We start from the raw sequence: 18,171 nt of genomic DNA on the forward strand, positions 1-18,171 counted from the left end.
CACTTTCAAATCATCATCATAAGGAGATGGAAAAAAAGATCATGAAAGGAATAAAGAGAAGACCTCTTAAAAGACAGACTTTGGAGAAGTCCTCTCATTCCTGTGATTTCTACCTGCGTGCAGTTGTCCCTGTCTTTGGGAATCACTGCTGAAACAGGAATACTGATAATAATTAGTGCTGCCTTGTACTGTAACAGCAGGGAGTATTTTGTTCATTAGTAATCAGAAAAAGTGTGTTAACAGACTATCTATTTCGAATGAGCTTCTACTGCAGAAAAAATTGTCAGTGTTTGAAAATCCATGTTCCTATTTTAGAAAAGTCCAAACAAGCTCAGAGTACAGAACTGCCTCAAAGGAGAAGACTGGCACATTTAAACTAACATAGTCACCATGGCCATCTATGAGATATCATCTCTTCAGCCTCCTCCTTAGTTCTGTATTTACTGCATACCTACTGTCTTTCCTTTGTATAAATCAAGCTACCAGATAAACAACATAAAAATTGCCTACAGCTCCAACAGGCAAAGAGTGTGATGAATCTTTTAGGTTATTAAAGATGATCTAAAAGTTATCATTTTCCTATCCTGCACTATTCGTCTGTTTCCATGCTGTCCCTTATTCTTCATTAATAGCATAATGTAAACTGACTTATCTTTGGCCTCATGTCCTTTTTTATTTCATTTCCTACTTTGTACCACAGACTTGTTAAAAAGACTCATCAAAATCATTGTTACACCACATTTATATACATTACACTTATCCAGTCTTCTGTTAGCTCATAAATAATGTTTTTTGTGACTACTTTTATTTTTCCTCATTTGTCATCATGACTCTATCATTCATTCCAACTTTTCATTGTCCTCCTTTTTTCTTGAGAGTGACATCTCCCATGTCCCATGAATATTTTAAATATTTTCAAAATATCCATGCAAATAACAATAAAATATTACCAGATTGCTATTTATGACATGTTATCTATTTATCACCTTCCACTTAAACATACTATGAATTGTCATGGCTTAACTCTGACTTGAATATTACAAATCACTCCTGAAGCATAATTAGATTCAATCACAAAATACTCATTGAAGGAAGAAATCAAAATATCTCTATTTTATAAAAATATTTAAATGTAAAAAATAGTTTTCATGTGAACTGGCATCAGCTTGACTTAGAGAGAGTATGCAGAAACCTGAACTCTCTGTTCTGTGCACTGAGTACAGACATTGTTAGCTGGATGTTTCTCTTTCTACTGTGTTTCTGAGCCTGGGAGGAAGAAATTACCATCTTCCTAATTATGTCTTTTTCACAGTAAGCCATAGGGGCCTTGTAACTATTCAGTCCTCTAATATAGAAGCTGTTTTAAACACAGGAGACTAACTTGACTTTTAACCTTTGCTTATTATGGAATGATATCTGGGTGACTTATGCCATCTAGATGACATCTGTTTGTTCAAACTCTTGCCTCATTTACTCAGCCTACATTATTCTGTTAAATATTCAACTTTCAGATGACAAATATTCCCTTTGAACTGTACTTTTTGATGATATAATAGGAGACCAATAATTACCTCAGAGCTATTAGGCTTCCAACAAGAATATATGATCGTGAATAACCATTTCTTAGTTAGGAAGAAGGCTTTACCACTACTGATGAGATACAAAATTATTCTACTCAAATAGTTTATTTCGGTGATGACCTTAAGGAAGATGCTTCAAAGAAAGTGTAAGATCCAGAATACTGGTTTAAACTCTGACAAGCAATGTTACACATTCTCAGGACCAAACTCTGTTTCAGAGCAACTATATTATTGGTAGAAACATATTTTGGCAAAACTTTGGCAAAAATATCTAGAAGCCAACTACACAAGTCGGAATATTATTAATATTTACTGTTTTTTAATTTCATACTTGTAAATATCACTGAGGTACATTTAAATGTCATTTAAATATCACTGGTCTTGTGCAGGGCTCAGGGGAAAATGTAGAAATATAAAACAGAAAAGAACTCTTCAAGTCATCACATACTTTCCATAAACCAATCATATTTCATGGAATCAGAGAATCATTTCAGTTGGAAGGGACCTTTAAAGGCCATCTGGTCCAACTTCCTGCAATGAACAGGGACACCTACAGCTACACCAGCTTGCTCAGAGCCCCATCAGCCTAAGCTTGAATGTCTTCAGGGATGGGATACTGACCACCTCTCTGGGCAACTTGTTCTAGTGCTTCACTACACTTATGGAAAATTTATTTTCTTATATCTCATTTAAATCTCCTCTCTATTACTTTGGAACCATTTCCCTTTGTCACATCACAATGCATCTGCTAAAGGGGTTGGCCTTTCCTTTTCTACAGTTTCCTTTTAGATATTGGAAGGCCGCTCTCAGGTCTCCCCAGAGCCTTCTCTTCTCCAGGCTGAACGTTGTCCATTTTACCCTTTCTTTCCTACCCCAACCACTCCTATCTGAAGATGGTTCCAGGATCCCAGAGAACTGAAAATCTGTCATCTTTACATCTCCTTGTCAGGCCACACATTCAATCTTTTCTATATTTCTATATTCTTAATTAAATCATATTTTAATTAATTAAGGATTATCATTTTTTTGTGAACCATATCCACATGTTTCTACTGTCACCATGAGACAATGCTAGGGAGTGATATGTCACAGACAAATTGAGTATAAATTGTAGTCAAGTATTGACATCATTCATAATCTAAGTTCCTGGGGAATCGATTGGTATTATTTTCAAAGATAGGCAGACACCTGTATTCAAATATATATTTAACATGGTATAAGCACCTTCTTTGTAGGAATGGTGCCAGTTAGACTGATTCACTCGGATGCACAAGTTCGAGTTTTATCCCAGGGGAGAATTTTTGCCGTTTGTATAATGCCTTTAGATTCCAAGCTTATGTAACACAAGTCCACAAGAAATAGTAAAGATTTTCAGTGCCAAACCCTGACTGTGTCATTGATTTTTAAGTAGGCTTCTGCATTATAATCAAGTTTTTTACAAGATAAAGATGAAAATATTAATAAAAACATCTCAATTCACTTCCTGCAGAAGCAACCCATTACTTTAGCACCATGAAAGCATTTGCTAAATGCAAATATTTTTCCATGTAAGAAGACGGCTTAGCTTTGTCTTTACCTGAGGAAGCACACAAAGATCAGTAGCGTGAGGCTAGATAGGAGGGAAATACTTTGATATCAAAACTATCAGAAGACTGAAAGGCTAAACAGCATGAGTCAGATAAAATTCAGAACTGATCTGTCAGCCATTAAGTTATAGTCATTTGTAAAACGACTCTAGAGTAAAACACATAAATTGTCTTTAGAAATCTATTAGAAACACAGAGATCAGTCCTAGCTGACACAAAACTAAGCAATTTTAAAAATTTTCAGGCATTTCAGAATCCCTTTTCCATGATAAATAATAAAAGGGCACTTAAGACTTCAACAGATTAAATATATTCTTGAAACATGCTCTCCAATATAGTTATAGCAAAATATCTCAGTGAAATATAAAATATTCTTCTATGCACCATGACATGCACAAGCCTGACCACAAGTTACCAGAGTCTTTGGGTATAATTGACCCACAGCAGCTCCCCTAGAAATTAACAGAATGAGTTAATTGAAACATTGGTACAATAAGAAATACTTGCAAACACCCAAACTGTGAAAGACTTCCAACGTCATCAAAACAAAATATAAATAGGATTAACAAAGCATCCACGAACAGCCCAGGAGCCAGGAAATATCATGTTTTCTAAAAAAAAAATAAAGCTCCGCTAAAAACAACAAGTAAACCCAGTCTGCTGACTTGAAAATGTCCATCTTCTGTGCTTGGAAGAAAAAATATATGACTATCCATAGATGTATTTTTGTACTTCTAAAATGCAAACTTACGTTAAAACTCAGATATGTATGCAACCCAGGTAATCCATGATCTATCTTAACTAGAACTGGAACAATTAAGCCATTTACATAGCTTTATTAAATGTGATCTAGTTACAATCTGGCCTACCATTTTTTTTTCTGCATTTTTTTCATTTTATAAGCATGTCAAAAATAAAAACTTGTTAGCATGCTTATCTGTAATAATATGTGAGAAGTTTGTTTCTTATACTGTCTTAGAAGTATAAGACAGTAATGTTTCTTATACAGTATATTATACTGTTGTATTATAAGAAACAGTATGTTTCTTATACTGTCTTAATTTCTTGTCTTTTTAGCAGTAACTTGAAATGCATACATCTTATATGACATTTTAAGCATCAATTTCATATCTGAGTAAAATTTATTGTTAAATTACTTAGGACTGGGGAAGTGAAAGTAATATTCCCAAGAAAAATCATGAAATACAGAAGATATTTATCATTTCTTTAGAAATAAGGAAAATGTCAGGTTAAACTAGGAATTTAATCATAAAATTATTGTACAAAAGCAGTTTTTAAAAACTATTCCATATAAAATTGTATTTTAATAATAGTAAAAAAGTCAGAACAATGTATTGATGTGTTTTAATTTGATTTTAAAAATGCTATAACGTTAAAGCATTGATTTTACAAAAAAAAAAAAAAAAAAAAGCACCAAGTGAGCACATATTTCAGTATATGAGCAGTCATATGCAGTTCTGTATTATAGCTCACAGGAGTAATATTAGATAGAGTAGCAGTGAATTTGACCTCACATAAATTTTAATAGTTTCACAGTAAGTGCAAGAACTGAATCAAACATCTTAAAGTTCTGAGACTCTCTAGTGGTTTGGCTGTACTGAATCAATCTTCCACTTTCACCTGCAATTACATTCAAATTAACATGTAGCTTTAACATCACTGTGGCAAACTATTTGAGTAATTATTTGTCTAATTACTTATGTACTTACATCTTGAAGTTATGACAAATCTGATTTTGAAACACGGTGTCTCTTTGAGCTGTTCTTTTATCCAAAATACTTTACTTTTCTTCCATGCCTTTGGCAGTGGGTAGTATAAACCAAGAGAACTAGTCTCAACTACAGCCAAGTGATCCTCATGCTTAAGGAGCCCACTGTCAGTTGGTTGCATTGTCTCCTGAGTTCCAGAATGCTGTAGTGAAGAAATACACAACTTCAAGTTGCACAACAGCCAGATAATAGATTCTAGGTGGCAATTCCTTGCTTCTGAGATTAAATTTAGACTTGTGCACTTCTAAGTGCCACAGAATTTACCTTTCTGTACTAAATCTGCTCAATCACATTTTAAAGTACGAGTTTAAGGGCTTCTCATAACCAAGCAGTTGCTTTCAGTGTTTCTCTACAAGGCATAAAAACAAAGAATAACTGTAGAGAAAACAATAGTAGATGAAACTTAGGTTAGCTTTAAGGTCTTTACTAAAAAGAGAGATAATAGAGCAGTGCATTCAGATGAGCTGTATCACTGGGCAGGGTCAGCGTCAGCTCTGGCTGCCATGATTTCCAGCTCCCCAACCCAAAAGGCCAATAGGGGCCCAAGGAAATCAACCACTTCTTATGTTGTCAGGTCTCGTGAAGAAGAATGAACATGATTTTCAGTCTCTAATACCATTTCTGAAAAGTCTTCCAGGTATACAAACTCACTCAGATTCACAGCGCAATGTGGATTTTAGCACAGGCAAATGTAAATAGAGCTGTAGGAACAAGCAAAATTGTAACATGTGTCATGCTGCTGTAAAGCTACACTGAATTATATTGTTCCACTTTTAAGGTATTGTTTGTGATATGTTTGTGAGTTATGCCAAAGGCACTTAGATCATAACCTCAGTACAATAACCAGATCTAATAAATAACTGAAGGATATGAATTGAACATCTCTGCTCTATTAAAGACAGGATTTCTAGTCTGCATTACAAGTGGTAATAATTACTAAAGAATGCGTAACAATAAAAAGACACTATCTTTTAAGCCATAAACCAAGGAGAAAGAGTTATAGTTTAATTAATTTTGTTTTCTTTTAGTAACCCAAATAAGAGCCCATCCCACACTCTAGGGCTCCTCAACAATAGCTCGGTTGTCATAATGAACTGAAACAATGGACAGCTCATCCTTCTCCAAAAATAAATGCACAAACAAACAAAGTAATCAAATAAAGACCCTTCACAGCAGGAAAATTCTCAAAGCTGAGCTTTCTGCTTAACTCTGCATCTCCTGTTTTCTGAGCGCTTGTATTCTCAGATTTGTACTGAACGTGTGCAAACTGCCATGTTAGACAAACAAAATCATGTGGGGGTCAACATCTACCACTATCCATTTTCTCTAAGTTCTCTCAGAGGGAGTGACTTGGGATCACAGAATTTGCATGAAGAAAATGTAATCCTATGGAAGGGAAGAGTCAATCCACAAGAACATTCTGGAAAAGTTTGGTATTTTTCATATGTTATTGGTGGATTTCAACATTTTCAAAAGAAAAAAAAAAAAATAAAGCTAGAAGGTTAGCATTGCAAACTGCCAAAAGGAAGCTATAATTGATTAAGTGCAGCTGTGAGAGAAAGATCTGTTTTCTCTTCATGGATCATACTGAGAAAAATTATGGTCATGTTGCTCTCAGAGAGGTAAAATGCCATGGTGGAGTAACATTCCCTGGAGAAGGAGAGGGTAAAGTGTATGTAAAGAAACATAAAGATTGAATAAAGGTGGTAATTATTTCAGGAAAGAAAACATTCTTTTTAAGGGCCGAAAACATGTGCAGTATTAACTATAGTTGCTAGAGTTTATAGAATACAATAGAAATCCATGGCAATTCAAGAAGAGAAAGCAAACTTAAATGAAACTATAAGATATGGAGGAATAAATAAATAAATAAATAAAAGAGAAGGAAGATCAGTATCACAGGAAAGAATTTTGAAGTTTGGTTATTTGTAAATAACAAAACAAAAAAAATCACAAAAATAGAAGAAAGAAAATGTCTCGCAAATGGCATTAATGTTCTACATGTAAATCTGCTCAAAAGAAACAGATATCTCTGCCAAACTTGGGCAAGAAGGTTGTATAGTTGTGATGGCATTTCTATGTTTTTCCCAGTTACCCAGAAACCGCACTGTGATAACTTGTAAATACTAATCACAAAATATTCCACACAAGAACTATTTTTTACTAAGATGGATATATATTTTAGTCAGGATGAAGCAGCCTTGGACTTCCCTTGCTATGTGTCTAATTTAAAGATGTCTAAGACTGAGCTTAATCCAAACTATTTGGAAAGGGAGAAAAATATTGTTATTTCTTAAAAACAACCCTAAAGTTAGAAGAGCAAATATATTATGAAAAAGGGGCGTATAAACTATAATCATGTTATGTAATAACAAAATGTTTAATGTTTCTTGTAGTAGAAACATTGTAAATCTGGGATGTAAATCTGGATATCTTCTACAGAAACGCTTAATCGAAGCAACAACAAAGCCTGGACATCCTATTATATGCTTTCAATGAGGGCATGAATTGAGAATGGTGGATAGTTAATAATGTAGGTGCTATCAGTACATGTTGCTTTTTCCTTTGGATTGAGAAGATGGACTTTCAGAGGCCTGGAATAGCCTCCAGCACACATTCAGCCAAAGGCCATTGAATCCAGGAGTCAAGGAGAGAAACAGGCTACCTTCTTTCTTCTTCCACTTTCCCAGCCTCTAATACTTGTTAGGCCATTTCTAATGTCCTAGACTTACCATACTGAGTGTGATTCAGAATTGTTATTAGTAGATATTTAGTAGATCATTACATTGTTTTTTGGAAGTGATTGTGTAATAGAGCAGTCAGTTAGCAATCAGATATGTCTTCTTCAAATGAAGTGCTGTCTTTAGAGAGAAAAGAAAGATATAAGTCAGTGACCCAATCCTCTCAAGTACACTACTGTACCTCGAGAGAGCAGGATGAATTTGAGCTGAAAGTATTGTCTCCTTTTTCTGGCCAACTTCAGTTTTCCATTCCACTAAACTGAGTCAATAACCAGGGAGGTAGAAGATACTCCAAATAAAATGGGAAACGTTACTTTCTTGTTTCCTTTCTTGCTCTCTACTTGCAAGTAAATAGGGAGTACTCTCCCAGAGCTTTGTAAGGTTACGGAGGTATAGTGTCTCCAACACTTATCTTTGTTTATCACTGAAGGAATGGGTGATTTTTTTTTTTATCCATGAGAGTCTCATACTGAATACTGTTTGACGTTTACTGCTTTCCTCCCTTCCTCCCTTCCTCCCTTTCTTTCTTTCTTTCTTTCTTTCTTTCTTTCTTTCTTTCTTTCTTTCTTTCTTTCTTTCTTTCTTTCTTTCTTTCTTTCTTTCTTTCTTTCTTTCTTTCTTTCTTTCTTTCTTTCTCGTTCTTTCTTTCTTTCTCTCTCTCTCTTTCTCTTTCTCTTTCTCTCTCTTTCTCTCTCTCTTTCTTTCTCTCTTTCTCTCTTTCTCTCTTTCTTTCTCTCTTTCTTTCTCTCTTTCTCTCCTTCTCTCTCTCTTTCTCTCTCTTTCTCTCTCTCTTTCTCTCGCTTTTTTTTTTTTTATTGTTGACAAAAGACAGTACTGGCATTAATAACTAAGTTATTTGTCCTGTGACTATAATATTCTTTTGCTGAAATTATTTAGAGATCTCCTTAGGTAATAGGAAGGAGGTGTTTATTCTTCTACTTATGCCTTTGATTTATTTCTTTTCCTCCACAGCTCTGATCTTTCCTGTTCTTACTTATTAAACTGTAAACCCTTAGTTCTCTCTCGAGTCCCAGCTGTTTCTAAAAGGGTAATTCATACTTCACAGACTGAGACTCATCCTTACCCGACTCATGTTCAGTCTCTGTAGAAGAAAGTGAACTTCCTGTGGTATAAGCCACATGGAAAGGGTTAGAGCTGAACAATATTTATGTAAGCATGTTGTTGCTTTGACAGAGCCATGCAGAGCAAACTGTTAGGGGCCTTTCTGTTTAAAAGCTCACAGGACTTTTTGAAGGAGAACACAGGAATCTGTGGACTCTCCATGCTGTGAAGCACTTGGAGCCAAAGCTCAAGGGTGGTCTTTTTGGAAGCCTTGCAACAAAAAGTAAGTTTTCTGTTTCCCCTCATTCTTGCCCCATCTGCAGTAAGTCCATGAATAAAATGTTTTGATCAAATGGACAACAGCGGGGATAAGATCAGGAGTTCAGGCAAGCGTGGAGTGGGAGAGCTCACAACAAGAGGAGAAAGGCCAAGAGAAATTTCGGCCAAGATCAGAGAAAGCTAGAGCTGTGAGAACCGGAGGGGAAGAAAGAATTTGGAAGGAAGTCAAGGGAAATAAAACTGTGAGAGTGAGTCAGGCCTTAAAGTTTAACACCAAAACTCTGAGACCTTTGATGAGAAAGAGAAGTAAAATTCTACACAAGATAAAGAAGGATGAATGGGAAATTCTGCCTCTAGCATCTTAAATTTCTACTTATAGTTTGACATAAATTTTTCACAGCCATTTCCCTTTTCCAAAAGATATTTGCATCAGAGACACTGAAACATTTCTCAGGGAAAAGGTTGAGAACAATGGTGAATGATGGAATGAAGAATGATGGATCAGCACTGTCCTTACAAAGAAGGTAAGGTGGTTTCTACACAAGTTTTCTTTCTTACAGAATCATAGAATGGCTTGTGTTGGAATGAACTTAAAGACCATCCAGTTCCAACTTCCCTGGGGTGAACAGGATTGCCACCTACTTGATCAGGTTGCCAGGGTTCCATCTGACTTGGAATATAATATTTATATGGTTAAATGTTTTCTGCAAAGAGTCATTATAATTTTCCTTAATTTTCTTTTCCTTTATTTCTAATCAACTCTAATCAACGTTTTTGATCCCCAGCTTATCCCATTATCACTATCCTGTTCTAATTATCTTCCTCACTGCCTAAATTACCATACATGCATTCTTTTTCCCCTCCAGGAGTTGGCTTCTCATACTTTGATCTGCTAATTGGCTTTTTAATCATTTCACTTTGTTTTCTTTTCTTTTTGATACTTAAAAGGGAATTATAGACTGTAATGACCTGAAAGCTACCAGTTTGATAACATTGACTCCTGAGACCTGAGAGTCAGCCCCAGATATGCTGATTCCAAGGCAAACAATGTGACTGCATGACCAAGAGAGAGAGCATCTCTACATCTGGGCATGCAATTAGGATTCAATTTCTATAGTTTCTTGCCTCACCCTTGAGCTCTTGTAATTTAAACATCTATCCATGGAAACCTGGGCTGAGACTGTCATCCCTCTGCAGCCTGTGCACAGCTTTTGTTAGCTGCTGCCTGGACATGCTGACGTAAACATGGAACACCATGTAGTAACATATCACTCAAATCAATCAATGAAGCTAAACTCCCTGTCTTTTGTCTAAGTGTGGTCCAGATTCTTCATCTTCTTACCTTTTTTTTTCAGTCCTGTTTCTCCTTTTCCTTCAGTACTTCTTTAAATTCTGTCTGATCTCTGTGCCAGCTTTTCCTTCCTTTTAATAATTCATGTTAAACTCCACAAAGCTCCAGTTTTCTTACTTTATTGACCCTTTTCATACACTCCTGACTTTCATTTTACAGTTATGTCTACACATTGTCAAAGCAAGGAGGACCACAATACACAGGGTTGTGGACTAAAGATCAAACCAGTCACTGAGCAGAGAAGTTCATGATCTTTTGGGTAACATATACCCATACACAACATCCTGCTGAACCGGCATTTCAGACTCTAATAATCTTCACTTGACATTCCTGGATATGCCTAGTGATGACAGTCTCTGTATATTAAGGCTAGTAAATGTCTCTATTGCAAATCACATTTATGATTTTTTTAAATGTCTTGAAGACTGTCAGAAACAGACATCTGAAGGGTGCGATTTCTTGACAGACTGTTTATGTACTAATGTGTAAAATTTCCCTAAAATCTGCTCTGCCATTTCTGTTGCCCGCAGGGTTGAGAAATTCAGTAGTGCCTTATGTTAGTGGTTGTCTAATCATCTTGAATACAAGTTATTCCCATTGCACTATCATTGTGCTGTAAAATGGTTCATTGAAGTTTCCTAGAAATAGAAAATGGGTTTAAAAAGTAAAAATCACTGCTGGGTTTCCCTTTGCAAAATAAGGATTTAATTTAACAAATTTTGGTGCTTATGTGTAAAGTAAATATGTGTGTTTGAGGGATTGTTTCTAAGTGGGAGAAAATTCTAAATCAAAGTCATATGGAAAATGAAATGTTTAAGAATCATTTTATGACTGTAGAGGTAAAATTTTGCCTTTCCTGCACAAAAGACAGACTTACTGTCCTGACAGACCGGAAAGAGAGAAGCTGTGCTTATCTTTGTATTTGGTTAGAGTTTTTGATAATGATGGCACCATAGGAGAGGTGTGAGAAACCCATGAAGGAATTCATACCATTGCTGAAATACTGTTGGTACCCCTACCATTGTGTATCTGTGATGCTGATCAGTTAGAGAGAAAGGATGGGATTGAGTAGGCTTGGCTATAACTAGAAATCCTTGCTGTAATTATGCTCAGTGTTTATTTTGTTTAAGCACTGAATAGTTTTGATCACATCAACGTATTATTGTGGTGAAGGTTTTATTTCTGGCAGGGTTCTGCAGGTATTTCGATGTCAGGTATGAGCTACCAAACATGTCATTTTTCCCTGATGTGAATTTTCAGAGTATATAAATCTGAACATCTCCTACCAAGGATAAAAAGATTTCCAAAAAACAAAGTGTTCATTTCAAAACACACTGAAACAGAGCATCAAAACATCAAAATCTTTCATCAGACAGAATAACCATATATCTCTCTCTTACTGCAACATGGAAAACAAACCCAATTCTTCCCACCCCTACACTACATATATGACATATAAATCACTCTAAGCATATGCACAGTAATTCATTTCCAGGTTATTTCAACCTTACCAAATGTCTGCCTTGATATATTTGTACAACAATGAAAAAATTAAAAAAAGAGGAAGAAGAAGAAAAAAAGAGCTATTTAATGAAATGCGAATGCATTTTAAAACAAACAAGCAAACAAACATAAATATGTACAAGAAAGAGAAATGCCACAGCAGGAATTGATGTGAAAGATGTATTTACTAAGAAATAGCTTAGAAAGTCTCAGCTATGACACTGACGTCACTCTCATACATCCAGTCATTTCAGATCAAAGATGTATGAAATTATAGCAAAGAAAAACACAGTATTTGTATGAAAAAATAACAAAATAGAAGCCAGGAATGAAGAAAACAATAAGATATATTGAAGCAATAAAGTAGCATTCACATGCCTTAAAAATAAAAAGCTGTCAATATTCATGTACTACTGCATGTGTATTAGATACTGCATATTTCAAGACATTAAGAATACAGTACTAGCTGCTCAGTGCAGCTCCATATAAATAAAAGAAACACAAAAGAAACACATCTGCTTAGAGTCTAAACAAATTTATATTTTTCTGAAAAGAAATATTTCCATTTATTTGTGTAAAAGGTTGCAAATTGTCTGTTATATTATGTATCTAAAAATAAATCCTTACTTCAAAATACATATTTTCTATCACAAAAGAGACAATCAAATTAAAACCTGATTGTATCATTTCATTGCTATAAAGTCTGGAGTGCACTTAAGATAAACACTAAAGATATCACTATCAGCATATATTTGTCAGAAGTATAGCTAAACAAATACTTCAATAAACATTAGTTCAGTGAATTTCCTGTGGTGTTGTAAGAGGCTTTAAGAGTGCTAAGATTTATTATTTCTTAAATGTAATACAACAAAAAAGAAAAAATATATTTTTATACCCTCCATACACTTTTTTTACCCTCTCTCACTTTGCAATGGAAATACTACAGATTAAATGTTTTGACTGAAGAAGTGAATCAGCAAAGCAAATCCAATTTTGTGTATGATACTAGAAACGTATGTCTGGACCTCTGTATCCTCAAATGTGTTTTTTTACTCTGTAAATTCAAAAAAGATGCAGCAACACCGTTTATCTGTAGAGTCAATGGATTTAAGGCAGGAAGACATTTCTAGTCAGTACAGTGAAACATATACTGTAAAGCCGAAGACTGGGAGTTTTTCTGAGTTAAACTACTGTCCTCTGGTTTGAAGAAAGATGTTCTTCAGAGAAAATAGATGACATGCTTTATCTATGAATCAATCAATCATCTGGTTGATCGATGTCTTTCACTCTTTGAAGAAATGACAATACACAAGACTTAGCTGAAGTGAAACAAATGTTCACTTGCTCATCTTTAATGTAAATGTACCTTATGGATTGTTGAACTTTCCAGAGACTACTGCTGTGTTGATTAATTGCTAATGAATGCTAATGAAGGAGTGAGGTGAATATACACAGTGATGTATTTAAGTGATGATTGATTGGATTTAACACTAGCTGTCAGGAGAGTACTTACCACATGCACAACAAGTCCATAAATATGCACAGAACTGTTAGTTGTCTTCTTGCGTGTCTCTCTGGTCTTTTAAGTCGAGCTATGACAGGGAGACAACTGCCCCTCTAGACTTTTACTGCTGAAGGAAATTCATTCCTTAGGAAGGGCATCATTTTTCAATGACAGATTTTAATTAAACATTGATAATCAGCAAACAGTTGCACGACAAAATGTCATTCTATAAGTTCACATTTAAAGCTGAAATTATATTTTTAACACATTTTAATAATAAAATGTTTAGAGACTGGCAATCATAGACAGAGACTGTTCGTTAAAGATCTAAAACAGACAGGACATTAGGACAGATGAAAGAATAAAACGCCATTTCCAATTTATAAAGTTTTGGAAGGAGGGAATTGGAGAAGTGATGATCCTCCCACTGTAATTATAGACAAGGTTTGCAACTGCCTGAGGTACATGAACATCCACAAGTCTAAGGGTCCCGATGCAATGCATCCCAGAGTCCTGACAGAATTGGCTGATGTAGTCGCCAAGAAACTCTGGATAATATTTGGAAAGTCATGGCAGACAGGTGAAGACACTGCTGACTTGAAAGAAGACAATATCACACCCATTTTTAAGAAGGGTAGAAAGCACAACCCAGGGAGCTACCAACCTGTTAGCTTACCTCTGTGCTGGAGAAGATAATGGAGCAGATTCTCCTGGAAGCTATGCTAAGGCACATGAAAGAGGGAGGTGATATGAGATAACCAGTATAGCTTCACTAAGGGCAGCTCCTGCCTGACCTACCTTGTCAGTCTTTATGATTGGCATAACTGCATCTGTGGACAAGGGAATTGCCTGTGCTGTCATCTATCTGGACTTCAGGAAGGCCTTTCTCATGATTCCCCATAACATTGTTCTCTCCAAATTAGAAAGACATGGATTTGATGGGTGGAATGGTCAATGGATGAGGAACTGGTTGAAAGATTATACGCAGAGAGTGGTTGTCAGTGGTTTAATGCCTGGATGGAGAACAGTGACAAGTGATGCTCCTCAGGGGTCAGTACTGGGACCAGTACTTTCTAACATCCTCATCAATGACATAAAAACTGGGAGCAAGCACAGTGCAGATGACACCAAGTTGTGTGGTGTGGTCAACACACTCCAGGGATGAGATGCCATTCAGAAAACCCATACAGGCTCAAGCAGGCCTCGGTGAACCTCATGAGGTTCAATAAATCCAAGTGCAAAGTCTTGCACGTGGGCCAGGGCAAACCCTGTCATCAGTACAAGCTGGAGATGAAAGGATTGAACACAACCCTACTGGAAAGGACTTGGGAATACTGGTGGATGGAAAACTGGACATGAGCCAGCAACGCGTCCTCCAAGCCCTGAAAATCACGTGTATGCTGGGCTGCATCAAAAGGACCATGGTCTGCAGCTCAAGGAGGTGGTTCTGCTATTCTATTCTGTGCCAGTGAGACCTCACCTGGAGTACTGCGTCCAAATGTGGAGTCCTCAGTACAGGGAAGGTGTGGACCTGTTGGAGTGATTCTAAAGGAGGCCCACAAAAATGATCCTAGAGATGGAATACCTGTCCTGCAATGACAGGCTGAGAGAGCTGGGGCTGTTCATCCTGGAGAAGAATCTGGGGAGACCTGATTGATTGCAACCTTTCAGTAACCAAAGGGAGGCTGTAAGAAAGAAAGGACAGCCTCTTTAGCAGATATGTTGTGACAAGGGGAAATGATTTCAGTGTAAGAGAGAATATTTAAATTGGATATAAGGAAGAAGTTTGTTACAGTTAGGATGGTGAGGCACTGGAACATCTTGCCCAGAGAGGTGGTGGAAGCCCTTGACAACATTCAAATGCAGGCTGGACCATGCTCTGAGCAACCTAATCTAGCTTCAGGTGTCTCTGTTCACTGCAGGGGAGTTGAACTAGATGGCCTTTAAAGGTCCTGTAAAACTCTAAGATTCTATGATTCTAAGAACATCATTACATTATTGCCGTATGAGATGACGGAAACTAAATTAAAGTAGAGAAACATTTACGGCAAGTGACATGCTGTTGGTTAGAAATCTCAGTGGCTAAGAAAGAACGACTGACCAAATAAAGAAAAGTAAGAGAATTGTGTGCCCTGCTCAAATGCAAGGGAGAACAGAATGGGAAGCAGAGGGCATAATGGGTGGGAAAACTATGAGCTTGTTGCCAGCTCAGAATAAATTGTGGGAAGCAGGAGCTATTTTTATCAGTTAGATGACAAATACTCCATGTTTAGCTACCAATATCCAAACTTCTATTGTCTCTAGAAACATATACCATAACTGTATCTGAATAACCCTCACTCTCTGGTGAATTCAGTACAATGATAATGACAATTTAAGATGAACTTTCAGAATTAATGTTAAAATTCCTTTCTTCAAAATGTCTTGCAATTTGACAAGACATAGCAAAAAGCACAAAAATACCAACCAACTTGACTTAGAGAGTATGTAAAAAGATAATTATGGAATAAATAAACCAGTTGAGAAAAAAAAAGAGAATGCTCACATGATTAATGTGATCTAGAATACATGAGTTATATAAAACAGATAAGGAAGAAAAAAGAACAGAAGTGGTCTGGGTCAGCTAGCATGATAGAAAAAAGAATTTTAAATGTGTCAGGATCAAAATAAATGCTCAGAAGCTTCTCAAAGTGGCAAAATTCCAATATTGAAACACAGTAGGCAAAATTCTGTCCTGTAGTTGCTGATGAGGTGGTTATACCACACACAGAAAATGAAAAAATGAAAATACTAAACAGCAGCTATAAAAGGTAGATTTTTCAACAGTGGAAAACCCAATCTGTTTGCATACTAGTGTTTCGGTGAATTAGACTAGGAGCAGTCTGAATCATCCAGCATGTTTTTCAAGATATCTGTAATATGGGAAACATTTGGGGAATGGATGAAAGTTGCCATGTTAAAAGAAAAAAAAAATGCGATAAGACGGACATCTATTGTTTCTTAGACAAATGTCAGTTCCAAACAAAAATGACACATTTCCGTCAGCGATAACATCGGAAAGTAGAACAATTTGTTTTTCGAAATGTTGACCCAGACAGCATCTCCTGAGCTCCTGAAGCAAATGTTAGCAAATCCAGTATTCTACTTTTCAGTTCAGTTGTGCCATTCATTTTGCTATTTGCTGCACCAAGATTTTGGAGGTACTCTTGCACTTTGCCTGTTGCTCCTTCAATATCCTGTCCAAAACATCTACTCTATCCTCTCTCAAACACTGCGGCTATCCAAGTCACTACACAAAAGCCCTAATGGCAAGTGGAGCACACTGCCTTATGAAACCTTACATCAAGTAACAGATTTTTTTAGATTTCCCTTAGAATTTTAACCCCTTACTTATTTGTTTGTTTACTTATTTATTTTCAGAGGCCAAACAACTTCCATTGCTGGAAAAAATAAAGAGAAGTGTCTGGATTTGGAATTTGCAGACTACTTTGTGTTATTTAGTGTTATTTGGTGTCCCTGGATTGAAGGTCCACGTCTGAAAGAGTGCTCACTGCACCTGTGATTGGAGAGAGGCTTTCAGACAAGCTTAGGTACACAAGTAGTGCATTAAGAACATTTTCAGAAGTGCTAATCACTCTGGTGTCTGCAGAGTCTCCTTCAAGTTTCCACCCTTCTGTGAGTACATTGCTCTTAATCTGAAGCATCAGACTGAAAAATAGGATGTCCCATTTGGGCAAGAGAAAGATCATTATCTAGCTTTACCCTTGTGTGCACAGAGGCTAATTCCAGCAGTTGAAGAAAAGCACTTTGACTTTCCAGCCATTTTCTTAGATTCTCTGACACATCTCCAGGAGGGAGGCACTGTGTTTGAAACAAGAAGAATGGGTCCATGCTACCCAGTATCTTTGGAGAAGGCTATAGAGAAAGGAATAAAAACATGTCCAAATTAAAAAATCAGCAAAAAATTATGATAAATTGTATCAAAAGTAACTCATGTGACAGTACCAGAAAGGCATTTTGTTTGTACTAATCAGTAAGGTGATATATTTGGAATTATCTCTGCACAAACATACCTGAGGCTGAAGGCTACCTTGAATAATGAATAGACCTTCCCTAGCTCCATTCTCAGTGATCACACTGGTCCATCAGACCACTGCAAATGCCCATGCCACATCATGGGCCTCACCAAGCCACATGACAGTATTTATCAGCAGTGGTTACCATCCATGTGGAGAATGGTTCTACTGTACCTAAGGATGTACACTACTTACATAGGGATGCTGCAGCAGTAGCTGATCAGTAATAATCACTCCGATAGCACAGCATGTTGACCAGCAACAAAAGAGGGCTCCCCAATGGCCACCTGTTCATTCAGACTCCTAAGGGAGGGGAATGGGAAACAAAAAATGCATGTGGTATTTCTCCTCCTGATCTGGTGTACCAGCTTCTTTCATAAAATCATTAACAGAAAACTAAGAGCATAGGAAATGTCTGAGGATCAAACTTTTCCTCAGACATAGACAAATAGGCAAACATTGCTACAGCCAGCCACGATTTTATCTAACTGATGTTAGAGGAAGATGGACAACCATTTGCAATCTTTGATTCAGTTAATAAAGATTTTTAATCATAAAATGTTAAGCATAATATATCTCCATTGGCTGTACCTGATATTATCTAATGAAGGTTTTGGATTTACCTGGTTCATGTGTCATGATAAACAGAACAGCTAGGACACAGGACACATACTCCCATACTCCCTTTGCACTCAATAT

Source organism: Centrocercus urophasianus, unplaced genomic scaffold, assembly GCF_019232065.1.
Source record: "Centrocercus urophasianus isolate 14NV4802_14NV808 unplaced genomic scaffold, USGS_Curo_1.0 seq_11, whole genome shotgun sequence".
NCBI classification, from domain to species: Eukaryota; Metazoa; Chordata; class Aves; order Galliformes; family Phasianidae; genus Centrocercus; species Centrocercus urophasianus.